The sequence below is a fragment of the Lutra lutra genome, chromosome 1 (genome assembly GCF_902655055.1).
Source record: "Lutra lutra chromosome 1, mLutLut1.2, whole genome shotgun sequence".
NCBI classification, from domain to species: Eukaryota; Metazoa; Chordata; class Mammalia; order Carnivora; family Mustelidae; genus Lutra; species Lutra lutra.
Window position 1 is genome coordinate 177188269 of NC_062278.1, and position 13213 is coordinate 177201481.

Below are 13213 nucleotides of genomic sequence, written 5' to 3' on the forward strand. Positions count from 1 at the left end.
AACCCATCAAGCTCCTTCCAGCGTCCAGGGCTTGGGTTGCAAAGCTCTTCTGCACTCCTGTGCTTAAGTAACTCACTCATTCTTGAGATTTTGACTGAAATGTCATTTCTGTAGGAAGGATTTCTCTTAGTATACTCCATGTAATATTCTCTTCTCTTCTGGCCTTGTGTACTTTCCTTTCACTGGACTTAACATGACCATACTTCCACATTTACTTGTGTGGTAATCGGGTTAATGCTCTTACCCCCAACAGATGGTACCCCCCACATGGGAATGGACCACATTTCATCTGTTTTGCTTGCCACTGTATCACCAGCTCACAGAAAAAGATCTACACAGAAAAAGATCTGTTGATATTTGCCAAATGGCTGAAGTGAACAACTGTCATGTTCTAATAAGCACTGTCTCAAGTGCTTTCCCACATATTCACACAGCAACCCTGTGGGTTCATATTATTCCTCTATTCTATAGATGAGAGAGCTTGGGGGGGGTCAAATAAATTGAGGCTTTTAGCCAAGATCACACAGCTGGTATGTAATAGAGTTGAGATTCATACCCAGACCCATCGCATCTGAGCTGTTTTCTTTCTTTTTTGTTGTGGAATTTCCATAGATGATCACTTAATTATTTTCTGTCTTGTTTCTATTCATTCTCTCTCCCCAATGAGTCTCAAAACTCATTTGAGAGGGAAGTAACACCATGTACATTTTTTTTCATCCCCCACATCACCCTTCTAATAGCACTTGATATTCTACATGCATTTAATGAATACTTTTTGATTAATAACACTTCCTTGGCATTAATATCATAAAAGCATCCCCAAATGAGTTCAACTTTCTTTAATATCCTTTCTAAAACAGTAATGCAGTACATCTCTGATATAATACAGGTTTATAATCAACTCATTTCTACCAAACTATATAGGAAATAATTTTGTAAAATTTTTTTTAGAAAAAGTAGTATGACAAAATGAAATAGATAGGATATGAAAATCCCTTCCTCTTTCATTCACTGACTATTTATTAAGTGCATTTTCTATTTGCCAAGTGTTCTTCTAAGGTGCCAGGGCCCCAGTCTAAGTAAGTCATAGTCTTCCCTCACAGAGCTGCTGTTGGTGGTATTAAGGACATGAAAATAAATAATCCTAAATTAAAATGACACATGCTATACTTGAAGTGAGAACAAGGACATGTGGGAAAATCAAAGACATTGTGACTAACTCAGCCTGGAGGAAACCAGAGTAAGTACCTTGTCCTATATATTTATTAACTCTAAATATTAGACCAATTCCTTATCTCAGGTGTTTTTCATTTTTAAAGTGGTGATAATACCTTCCAGAGTTGTGTACTTCTCTCAGCACACTTGGAAAATGCTATTTACTGCCCTAATAGAGTTGCCAGAAGTGACTAGCTTGGTTGTGGTACCAGCTGTCCTCAAGAGCTAAAAGTATAGGTATCTCCAGTTACCTATAAATGCAGTCACCTATCAATGCGGGAACTTTGACTAGGAAGATTAAACAAGACAATGCAAATGAAGTGCTTTGTAAATAACTATCATTTCCAGCTCCAAAAAAATTCATAGAATAATGAGGCGGTTAATGCATTATCTCAATGTTCTCCTTCATGTGTCCATGAAAATCTGCTAGCTATAACATGGTAGAGGCTAAGACTCCTTAAGCTTACCCGATTTAGCTTGCCTGGTGACCTTCTTTTGCTTCGTAATTGACCCTGATGCCAAAAGGACTTTTGGTTACACTGCACTGGGTTCTAATCTGGTCCCAACTGGGAGCCTTGCAATTTGGTCCAGAAGCAAAATAATGATGTTATGAAGATGATGATACCAAAAATCAGTAACAATCTTAGCAGCATGATTTACTGAGCACTTACAAGATGTGAACCATTGTTCTAGGCGCTTACAAGCCCCAACAACTTTATTACATAACCCTGGATCCCTCAGAATTGAAGCTTTGGGGTCTGCTAGTTTTGACATGTCTTGAATTCAGTTCCCGTTTGAGGAATGGTAGCTCTGAACCAAATCTGTTCTCTCTGGTTAGAAAATGTGATTATATGAATTACAACTTCAGGGCATTATAATACTTCCAGAATGAGAAAAGAGAGTAGATACAGAACATAATATAGAAACAAACAAAAATGGCTGTAATGTATTTATCTGTCTGCCTTTTAAAACACATCAGCTGATTTAAGATTTCTTGAATGAGTCAATAGAAATCTCTCTTGGGGTCCACCACAAAGGTGAAAACCATGTGAACTACTGACTTTACAAATATCTAGTCTGAATCTTGTTGTCTCTTAAAATCTCTCCACTCGCCTTTGAGTGAGCATCCTTGGAATCAAACACTGTACATTCGGAAAGGTCAGATTTCAATATCTACTAAATGCTCCTATTTGCAAAGTACTTCCTTTGGTCCAGGAACTGTGCAAAGGGCTGTAAACGCATGATCTTACTGAATGAGTCTAATGATTCTATAAGGCAAGTTCTACCATTAACTCTCTTTTACAGATGAGGATACTGAGGTTTAATGAAATCACTCTCGACCACACAGCAAAGATGTAGTTTTGGAACGAATTCCTCCCAACTCTGAGTCCTATCTAGTTATTCACTTTCTGCCCTGCCCTGGGCTATGCATCGAGTAGCACCATGGTAATGACTCACATCGTTCCGATGTATGACTTGCATGTCAGAAAGATCCCTTAAAGCAAAACAATCTTTAGAAGCAAACTCAAGTAGTTTTTAATATTGCTAGCAGTTCTAAGCTCTTGTAAAAAAATCACTCAATACTTTTCATTATGAGTCAGCAAAGTAAATTCTGCAAATATCAAAGATACTAACTTTTCTCAAAATTAATCATTTTACTCCTGTCTTTTTTTCTGTGTAACAGAAAGATGCTTTTCAGTTTTTAGAAACCTTCTAAATTTAGACAATGATGATATAACAATATGCAGTGTGATGGTAATGGTTAGAAGAATGCCATCTTTATGCATTTCTATTCGTTAAAATTTTTTTCATTAAATTAAAAAAAATCTTAAATATGTTTAAAACCACGCTGTTAATGAGGCACTTAGGTGGCCTAGTTCACTGAGCATCTGACTCTTGATATTGGCTCAGGTCATGGTCTTGGGGTAGTGGTATCGAGCCCCCACATTGCACTCTATACTCAGCCAGGAGTCCACTTGCGACTCTCTCCCTCTCCCTCTGCCCCTCCCTCTGTGTGCACACTTACTCTCTCTAAAATAAATAGATCTTTAAAAAATATCCTGCTAATAATGCTAATATACATTTAAAGAATAATTCAATGATGACTGGTTAAATAAAAATCCAAGGTAGATTTCAAAATTTAAATAATAAAATACATCATGTTTTATTCTATAGAAACCTCACTTTAATAATGGAATAACAGAATTTTTAGGGCCAGATGGGCTATGAGAGCTAGTCTAGTCGAATTCTTCTGTTTTATAGCTGCAATTAAAGATGAAGAAACATAGACTCGGTACTTTAACAGTGCAAGTTCAGAGTCAGACAGACCCAAGTTCACATCTTTGCACTACCAGTTACCAGCTCTGAAACTGTCATCTACACTCACAAAGCCAGTTCGTACAAGTGCCCTGCCTAGAAAGCAGGACTGCTATAAACTGGGAATTCAAATAAAAGACTCTTTCCTCTAAAACAGATGTATACTCATTCATTTGTTTGACAAATATTGAGTACACACTACTAGTTGTATAACCTTGGGCAAGTTACTTATTTTGTGCCTTAGTTTCCTGCACTGTAAAGTGGGTATCCATATTAGAGTTTTTGCAAGGATTAACTGAGTTGATACATATGAGATGGATGAGATGGTTCCTGACACAGTGGAAAGGCACATAATTTTGGATATCATTACCTTTCCCCTACCGTTACTATATTCAGTAATATAGTGGGGATATAATTCAGGAGCCCTATGTAATATTTTCCTCCCAATTACTAAAGCATCTTTTTTCCACAGAATGAATCTCTCACTCCATTGTCTCTCCTGAAGGTATAACCATTTGTAAGCTTCTTTACTAGGGTTCTACTTTGACAGTGCTATCCTTCATGCACGAAGAGAAAAACATCTCACCAGCATCTGCCTACATACTTCGTGTTTTTCTCTGAGATGACTTTGAAGACACTCAGGGTTTTGTTTTTGTTTTTGTTTTTAACCTGGTCTCCCAGGTGAGAAATGATGAGTTTGTGAGTATGTGAGGAGGTTGGCTGGGATTCCAGAGATAGATTGTTCCCAAAGGACATAGCAGAACTAACTAGTCCTTTGGGGGTTTTAAACCTTACATGTAGTCCTCACGGCATAGAACCATAATGAGCTGAAGAACAAGCAGAGAAATCCAGTTAATTGCCACCCCAGTGTCTTTGGTGCATCTATCATGGTTGGATGAGTTACTGTGGATTCCATCAGTGTTCAAGAAACTCTCAGGACATACACCGAAGTCCTACGTAACTATCACTCATGAACTTGGAAATCAGAGAATTGTGAAGATGAAAAGAACCTTGAGTGGTCATGGAGCTTCTCAGTTTTGCTTCTCACAAGGAAACATTATGCTATCCCAGAGAAGTGAGAAGTTAGATCTTTAAGAACTTGAGAGAAGGCTCTTTACAAAGCTCATTTTGATAAATAAGTCTTATTACTGAAAACAAAAACATAAACTTGTCAGTATGGAATCTGCCTCCCCTGTTTGTGTATATGTGTGTGCACGTATGTGTGTACATACACACAAAGTTAAAATATCCCTGCCAAACAGAACCAAAAAACCATGCCACTATTTCTTCTCTTTTGTAAGCAGAAGACCTTCAGTTCTTGCTAGTGTTCTGGGATATCTCATTTTCTTATCCTCGCCAACACTCTCCTATAAACCCTTCCCAGCTTGTTACAAGTATTTTTTTTAAGCTTCTAAGGTCAGGTTAAGGTAAGATATTAGAGAGAGAGAGTCTGATTGGTCCTTTGGTGTCTGGGAAACCCAGCTTAAATTTCCCTGCATGATACATTTTAATTGATACATCCCAGATCCTCGCTCTCCTTAGTAACCCAATGCTAGAGTGCTGAGTCACTGTCATATTACCTGTTCTGTCACCACAGTCCAGGAAGCAGGCTTGGCGCAAACCGGGAGCCTCAGGTCTCATCCCAGATCCAGTCTTATGCTAGATGTATGACCTTACATAAATTCAACTTACACTAGGAAAGTGAGAGTTGCAACCCTTCTTCTTTTACAGTGGAACCTTAGAAATGTATTAAGTGACTTGCCCAAGGTCACAACAAACCTGTCCGAGGCTCTGGTCCCTTAGTTATTGAAAAAAGAGAGAAAGAATGATACTTGGTGTCTCAGAATGTTACGCATCAAATGAAATACATATTTAAGAACTCTGCAAAAAGTGAAGTTCTAAAACATGAAGCACTATTCCCTTTCTTTGTCAATGAAGCCCATCTTCTCCTTATGCAGCATGTGCTGTTAAAGGTTCCTTACAACTGACCTTCATTCTCTTTCTAGCTTCCTCTACAGCTTGCTGGAGACACTGAATTTTAACCAGTTTAGAGGGGTCTACCCTCTCGTAAGCAAGCATCTCACTCATTTGTGTTCAGTATGACTAGATTTAAAATTGTCTCCTGCCAACCACTTGTGCTCCTGGTGAAAGCCTGTTCTGTGAATTAACCCTAAGGTTTTTTTTTTTGTTTTTTTTTTAAGATTTTATTTATTTATTTATTTGTTAGAGAGAGAGAGAGAGCATGAGCACAGGCAGACAGAGTGGTAGGCAGAGGCAGAGGGAGAAGCAGGCTCCCCGCTGAGCAAGGAGCCCGATGTGGGACTCGATCCCAGGATGCTGGGATCATGACCTGAGCCGAAGGCAGCCGCTTAACCAACTGAGCCACTCAGGCGTCCCAACCCTAAGGTTTTTAAATGCCTTTGCTGATGTCCAAAATCTGAATTAAGGCTCCTGCTTCTGTTCTTTTGTAGCTCACACTTTCACCACCACAGCACACTTTGTTGCACTCACCACCCCTTTCTGTAACCCCTAATGGACTTGAAGTCAGTTGAGGGCAGAGCCAGTGTCTTTTAGAGCAGGGTTTCTCAAAACCTTGATACTATTAACACTGGACCAAACAATTGTTGTGGGCGAACTGTCCTATGCATTTTAGGATGTTTATCAGCATCTCTGGTTTACACCCACTGGATGCCAGTAGCATCCTCCACCTTCAGTTGTGACGACTGCCAGAAATGTCTCCAAATATTGCCAAGTTTCTCCTGGGGGTTGGGGGTTGGGCAAAATTACCCCCAGTTGAAAAATCCCGGTTCTTGATCCAGCAGTCTGCCTTTTACACTACATAAATATTTGTAGAAGAATACATGACTGATGGAAACAAAATGCTTCTGATGGATTTAATGTACAAGCTGCAGAAAAATCAAGCTAATTTCTTTTGGTTTTAGTATCTCCTATAATGCCTGGCACACAGCTGGAGCTCAGTATATATTCATTGGGTGAACAAGTGTTCCAAGATCATAAACAGCTTCCTGTATCCCAGGTAAAATTATTTCCCTCAAGAAGACCCAGGTGAAGTGATAGGGAACTGTCACATGAGGGGGAGAAAATTTTTAAAGGAACAAAAAATTTTCTTAGCTGTGGGATTAAGAGCCAGAAAAAAATACCTTGCAGAAAAGAGCATCATGGCTATGTTCCCCCAGACCTTTGGCTCTCCATCTAATCATGGCATTTAGGGCAGAAATAAAATTCCTTGCAGTGGTATTGCTAGAAACATCTAGCATTCCTGCATCCTTTAAAACAACTTAGGGACATGAAGCATCAGGAGGGTTGCAGGACATCTAGAAGGTCACACATTCAGTCATTAGTGTCAGAGCTGGGAAATGAGCCTATGCCTTCCTGACTCCCTGTACAGTACTTGATTACAGTGATTATTATGGATGCAAATTAAGACTTATTACTATTGTGAAATAACAATGCAGGTTAATGATATTCTTTATTGCCATGCTAACATTTTTTCTAGAGGGGAAAATTATAGGCATGAAACCAATTAAGCAACCTTTCTTTCTTTGCAAAGCCTTTTAGTGTTCCTAAATGAAGATTCTCTCTTTGTGCTTACTGCTTAATAGTGCAAACTGATTTTTTGTCTCCTAGGTCTTACTGAGATGGATGCTAATACTGGTACTGTCTTTTTTTCCTGTATGAATTGAAAATGACTATGCTAATACATTATCTCTACAAAGGGCAGTCATAAATAGGAAGAGCAAATATTTTGAAATGAATATTTAATGGGCATTCTCCTATAGAGGTGATGCATTGTTGGAAATGCCTCCCTTGGAAATCTTTGTGAGCCAAAGTCTTGCACTTGCCCTGTCCTGGATACCAGTGAGGGACAGCTCTCCTCTCATGATTGAAATGGTGGCTCCAGAAAACAATGGCAGATTAATTTACGTATCCCCCAAACTTTACAGTTGGCCTTCACTCCCAGTTCTACAAAATACAAAAAACCTTTCGTGTAGAAGGATGTCATGTCACATGTATATTGTTATTTTAACTATGGGAACCAAAAAATGCCACCAGTGTGTCTGTTTCATACACAAATGAGGGGACAGCTGTGGAGTCCACGTCTGCCAAGGGTATAATAGATGTGAGGTAGGATGGCCTGGCTCAGAAAATTACAACTCATTTATATTAATCAGAGCTTTCAAATAGCATTCCAAACCCTTGGCCATAAGGAGTATAAACGGAAGGCAATAAGCCACTGTAAAAGCAGTTTCATTCCAGAGCTTTCAAATCCAAGTGTGGTTAAGTCGATGCAGCAGCGTCTCAAGTCCAAGTTGACAGAACTTGGTTGTGTAGCACTGAAAGCTGAAGCTTAGTTTCTTTGCATGTCAGGTATGATTTTTAGTCCAGTAAGTGTAATAGTTCCATCCAGGTTAAATGTTTGTTCGTTATGTTATGGAAGCACAGCTGCCACAAACCCTTTAGCAGTTTCACTGAGAAAGTTAGTCCTCTCAGCTCTATCCACACAACACTATCCTGTTACAAAAGAGAAAACTTCGGGCTGTCAGGGTTATGAAACATCTAAGATAAGCCAGCTAGCACTAGATAGTAGCTTCCTTATCAACCAATGAGTAAAACTGCTAATAATATCCTACCTTTGCTAGACCTTTTGAAAATATCCAAAAGGTAAAAAATAATATGTAACCCAAATGTTTCTCTTTAAAAAGTGTAACATAAAATAGCATATATTTTAATTGTTGAATAATATTCATAACAGTTCTATAGGTGCCATTGGTCCAGAAATACACACTATATTTTTTCTTACATATTGTAAATGCAATGTCAATTATTTATTATGCATTTGTCTATGTTTTAAGACTTAGAGGTCATATCCTGTAATATATCTATAAAGTAGGCAGATGGTAATATGCTAAAATAAAAAATTTAGAAAGCAAACGTTGGTTAAGATTTCTAGAGCGAATGATTCCTTTGGATAGTAACTTTTGAATTGTATAGATAGGGTTTAATTTTTGTCTCCATTCTATAGTTTAAGGCAAAAATAAGAGAGGATACATGTTTTCCTGACTTCATCTATATAATTATATTCTCACCCTGAATAAAATATTAATCAAAGCTCTATTCATGAGTCAAAGAAACTTCCATTGTTCCCAGAAGCCAAAATATGATTCTAAAATGGAATTTGCTTTATCTCCTGACTGGCTTAACCCCAAATAGATATTCAGCATAATAATTTTGAGAAATTAAATATAATATTTAAGTAACCTTACATTAGTGTTCAAGTGAATCATTCAAAGAACTATTATTTTGTAGCTGAAAATAAATTTTAAGAAAGCATTATGAAAATTTAGTGAAAAGTGACATGCAGATCCTATAATTTACTATATTTATTTATGGTACATGGCTTATTTATGGTGGCATAAAAAGCCCACCATTCTATGTATTTATAGTCATACCCAACTAACTTGGAAAGTAGCAATAGAACTCTACAGAGACAGATTTTCTTTACGTACCTACCAGCTTTTTCTCACGAGTGTCACTGTTTTAAGATATGTGGTAATTGCTCCAGCAGTTCAGGTCAAGAAACTAGCCTTTAGCAGGGCCTAACTGGAGAGAGATCAATGGCTGAGTTTTCCCTTGTTTTTTTTTTGAATCCCAGATACTATGCAGAGCTACATGTATTATCGTTCAGGGCCACAGTGTGCAGTTAGATCTGTTCTATGATTTTATTTAGCACAGTGATTTCTCAAAACAATAAGTACTTTATTACTTTTATTTACCAAGGAATGCGCTCTAATCTTCCGTTATAAGAATTGCAGAATAAAGATTTCACATAGGCAGGGTAATAACCAGAGTTTTCACAAATGTGAGGCTGTGGTCATTTTAAAGTTAGCTAGTTTGTTTCAACAATGCCTAGATACAGGACAGTAAAATGGTTTATAGCCTGGTTTAGAAAAGTCAATTATTTTATAGTTAACCCTCAAGTCCATAGTGAGGACAGAATCTCAGGTTTCCATCATGTTAGTGTTTATTATAATGATTTGTTACTTTCTGACTTCTTGATAGCTTTAAGACACCAAATGTAATTTTGGCTATCACATTTTCGTACTTAAACTTGACTCAATTCACGTCTCCCCTCCTGGGAAAATACTGCCTTATGTGTAAAAGTCACTGAACCGCAAAAATAACTTAAAGGAAACACGTAAAATAGCAGACTGACATCTGTTGTGCACCCCTCCCCTGCAAACACTAAGCCCACAAAACAATGTTGTCTTTTGAGGGGGGGGCGGTATTTTAATGTCCCTTTCAGTGAATATATAGAAGACAGGGGCAAGCACTGTCTAGTGAATAGGTTCTTTTTCCCTTCAACAGTATTTCAGACTGACAAAGGAAGAGGCCGAGGGGGCTGGCTTGTCAGTAGGTATAATCCCAGGGCTCACGTGCAGCCCACACCACCGGCCTTTTGTTTGGTGGTCGCACTTCTCCAGGAGGTAAGCTGTGCAGTGGTCCGATTAGCTAATGTTAGACAAAGCAAAATTTCCCTAGTTTGGGGTCCAATGCATGACTGCCTCCCATTCATTGTTTGGTCCTCTGACCCGAAAACCTCTCAGGTGACTAGGAACATGATGGTTTCATTATCTTCAGTTCTGCAAGTTTGATGCCTTAACAACTAAAATAATTTTGATTGAACAGTAAATATTCTTCACATCAGTCCACTGCAGCTCTTTTTCCCATTTGTCTATCTCTGAGGATGGAGAGCAAATGTGAGCAGGGGGTAAAATTACAAAAAGAAAAAGAAAAACTCTTAAAGTTAAAAGGTCAATTCAGTAATCACCTCAAACCACCAGAAATGGATTAAAGTTACTGCCTGTTTCATATAAACATTTTCTTCACTATCCAGCTCAGAACATCCAGCTTAAATGTTGCACAAAAATACTCCGCCAGGTAAAGAGCAAGTAGTACTTTGAGCTTTCAACACCATAGCACTCAGAGAATTTGGCTCTTGAATAAAGGTGTCAGCAAGCCATGGAATTCCTAAACAGAAAAAACTCACACTGCGCCTTTATTCCATTTTCTTAAGGTCTATTGTTAACTAAAGACTCCTTGTCTTTTCAAATTCCTTGAATGTGAATGGATGAGGCCAGACATCTGCCAGGATTCGCTCACATTTGCATGCAAATCAGAGACTTTGGGACACACATGGCCAAGGAACCAACAACACCACTTTTACTCTAGACTTATACTGATCAAAGTGTCTTCCTGAACTTTAAACATCTCTAGTCCCAGCTCTTAAAAAAAGGAAGTAATGAGCACATATTATATTATTTAGACCGTGGCAGCAAAGCATACTGCAAAACAGAACAACATATTGTCTTTCAGAAAATTCTACAAGCAAAAGCCCAAATCAGCAATACCTGTTCCCTCACTTAACCCGGCTTTTCCTTTATTATGTAGGTCTGGAAATGAAAATGCTAACGGTGATATAAGATTTAGGGAAGGATCCATTTTCTTGGACTCTTGGTCTTTGCCTGTGTAGTTCAAGTGTGTAGTTCAAAAGCCTCAAAACTATTCACACCCTGCCATTCATTCGTTCATCCATTCACTCATTCCCAGGCACTGTACTTGGCCCTGGGTCTACAGCGGTGAACCCAACAGACAAGATTCCCCTCTCCCAGCTCAGCTACCACCGCCGAGTGTCCCACTCCGCGTAGGTACCTCGACTCCTTCGGAAGGGCCCCGGGACGGGTTTTCCACCGGTCCTGGGTGCGTGGCTCCGCTCCCGTGGTGGGATCTTTAAAGCTACACCACCCCAGCCTGCCAAGGCAGGGAAGCTGCCGCGGGAGGCGGTCGCGACAGGGTCCCGGGGAACGCCGAGTCAGGGGCTGCCCACACCCCTCTCCACACAGCACAAAGGACACTCGCTGGCAAACTTTCCTTGTTCCGACCCCGGCCGAGCGGGGAACTCAGCACCGGCTCGGTTCCCGGAGCAGACGGAGGCTTCCCTGACATTTCGGCATCCCTGGCAAAGCCTCCTGAGTTAATTCTTCCGAATGCTCTTTCATTACTCTCAACGCTTTGTGAAATGCATTCCTTGACCCTTTCTTTATCGCCAAGAAATCCCTCCTCTTACCTCTTCCCACTACCTGCCACCTTCCCTTCCCGTCTCTTGGCTCTCTTTCCAACTCCCCAGCCCCCCTTTACGCGCTCCTCTCCGGCCCCGGCTGCCTCACCCGTTCACATCCCAGCAGCCAGCCCCTCCTTCCTTTGGATCCCCGGGCATCACCCTCCCTCGCCTCGGTCCCTGAAATTCAGCGGGCTTGTCTCCTGTCACTGCCTTTTGCCCATTTCTGTCTGGCCTTCATTCCCAACTATCGCTGTACCCCACCACTGTGGGGTTTTTGGGGAGGGGGTGGTGAGAGGGTAGGGAGAGGCTTACTAGATTCCCGTTTCCCCGACTTGGTCATTTCCCCCAGCTCCATGAGCCGCGCCCCCTCGTCCCCCGTAGGCCCGCGATCTTATCCCGCCGTTCCCCAGACCGTCTCGGTCTGCCAAGTTTGCCTCGACTTCCCCTAGCTGCAGCCCAATCCTCACGCCACCGCCCGGCTAGGGGAGCGCACTTACCCCGAGGCCCGGCTGGCGGGGGTGTGGGGTGCGCACGGACCCGCGGCGGCAGCAGGAGGAGGAGAACGACGGGCTGAGCGGCGCCTCCCTCCCAGCCCGCAGCGCGCACTGGCTCCTTGGGGGGTTCCCAGCAGATCACCAAGACAGGAGGAGAGGCAACGACACGAGCAACAGCTGCTGCGCGGGCCTAGGCTCAATCCGACTCTCGGGGGTCGGGCAGAGGCAGTCAGGATTGGGAAGGAGGGTTGGAGAAGTAGGGTGCAGAGGGCGAGGCAGAGAGCGGCCAGGTCCCGAGGAAGGCACCCGGGGCAAGTAGGGATGCCACCGCGCGGATTCCGCCGCCTGGGTTAACGCCACCAGCCCCTCTCCCCAACCCGAGGGCGCTGCGGGCGCTGGCGCACGGGCCTCGCCTAGCTCCCCGGCTCGCTGCCGGCGCCCTCGGTGCGCCCCGCTTTGTGCTCCCCGCAGCCGGCGTGCACCTGGTGTAAGCAAAAGCGGTCAGCTGATGGGCTGCGCGCCGATTGGCTGCTCGGCGGTCTCCTCCCCTCCCGCCCGACCCCTTTCCCGGCCTCCCCCTCCCGGCCTCCCGCCCCCGGCTCAGCCCTGTGCTGGGGCACCATCTGTAGCCCGCCCAACAAAGGCGCAGCACCATGGGTCTCGGGTGGCCTGGCCGCCCTGCGCCGCCGCGACCGCCGCAGGGAGCAGTTGGCCGCCGCTTTTTGTTTAGGGGACGACAGGCTGCGGCTGGGTTATAGAGGCAAAGCATACCGCCGTTTCCTAGCAAAAGACATACCAAAAAAAAAAAAAAAAAAAAAAAAAAAAAAAGGACCTACCTAGGTACAAAGGGGCCCAATCTCTGCATAACGTAGAACTTGGGCTCAGAGGCTAAAAATCACGCAAAAATCAATCCAAGAGAGAGCCAAGTTTCAGTATGAAATCTGACCTTTGTCTTAAAATGCATGGCGATTACTTGGAAAGCAGCTCTGCTCACCACTATACCACCAACGCAGCACTCATGGTGATCACTTGGGTTGTGTGTTTGCAT

The 13213-nt window shown here is 42.0% G+C and overlaps 1 protein-coding gene across 1 annotated transcript in view; it reads right to left on the reverse strand.

Annotated features, from left to right (window-relative positions):
- Positions 1-12640, reverse strand: part of LRRN1 (leucine rich repeat neuronal 1) — a 39331-nt gene extending 26691 nt beyond the window's left edge. The window contains exon 1 of the mRNA XM_047746359.1: positions 12169-12640. The gene's annotated coding sequence lies outside the window, so the exon portion shown is untranslated. The remainder of the gene's footprint in view (positions 1-12168) is intronic.
- Positions 12641-13213: the final 573 nt, after the last annotated feature.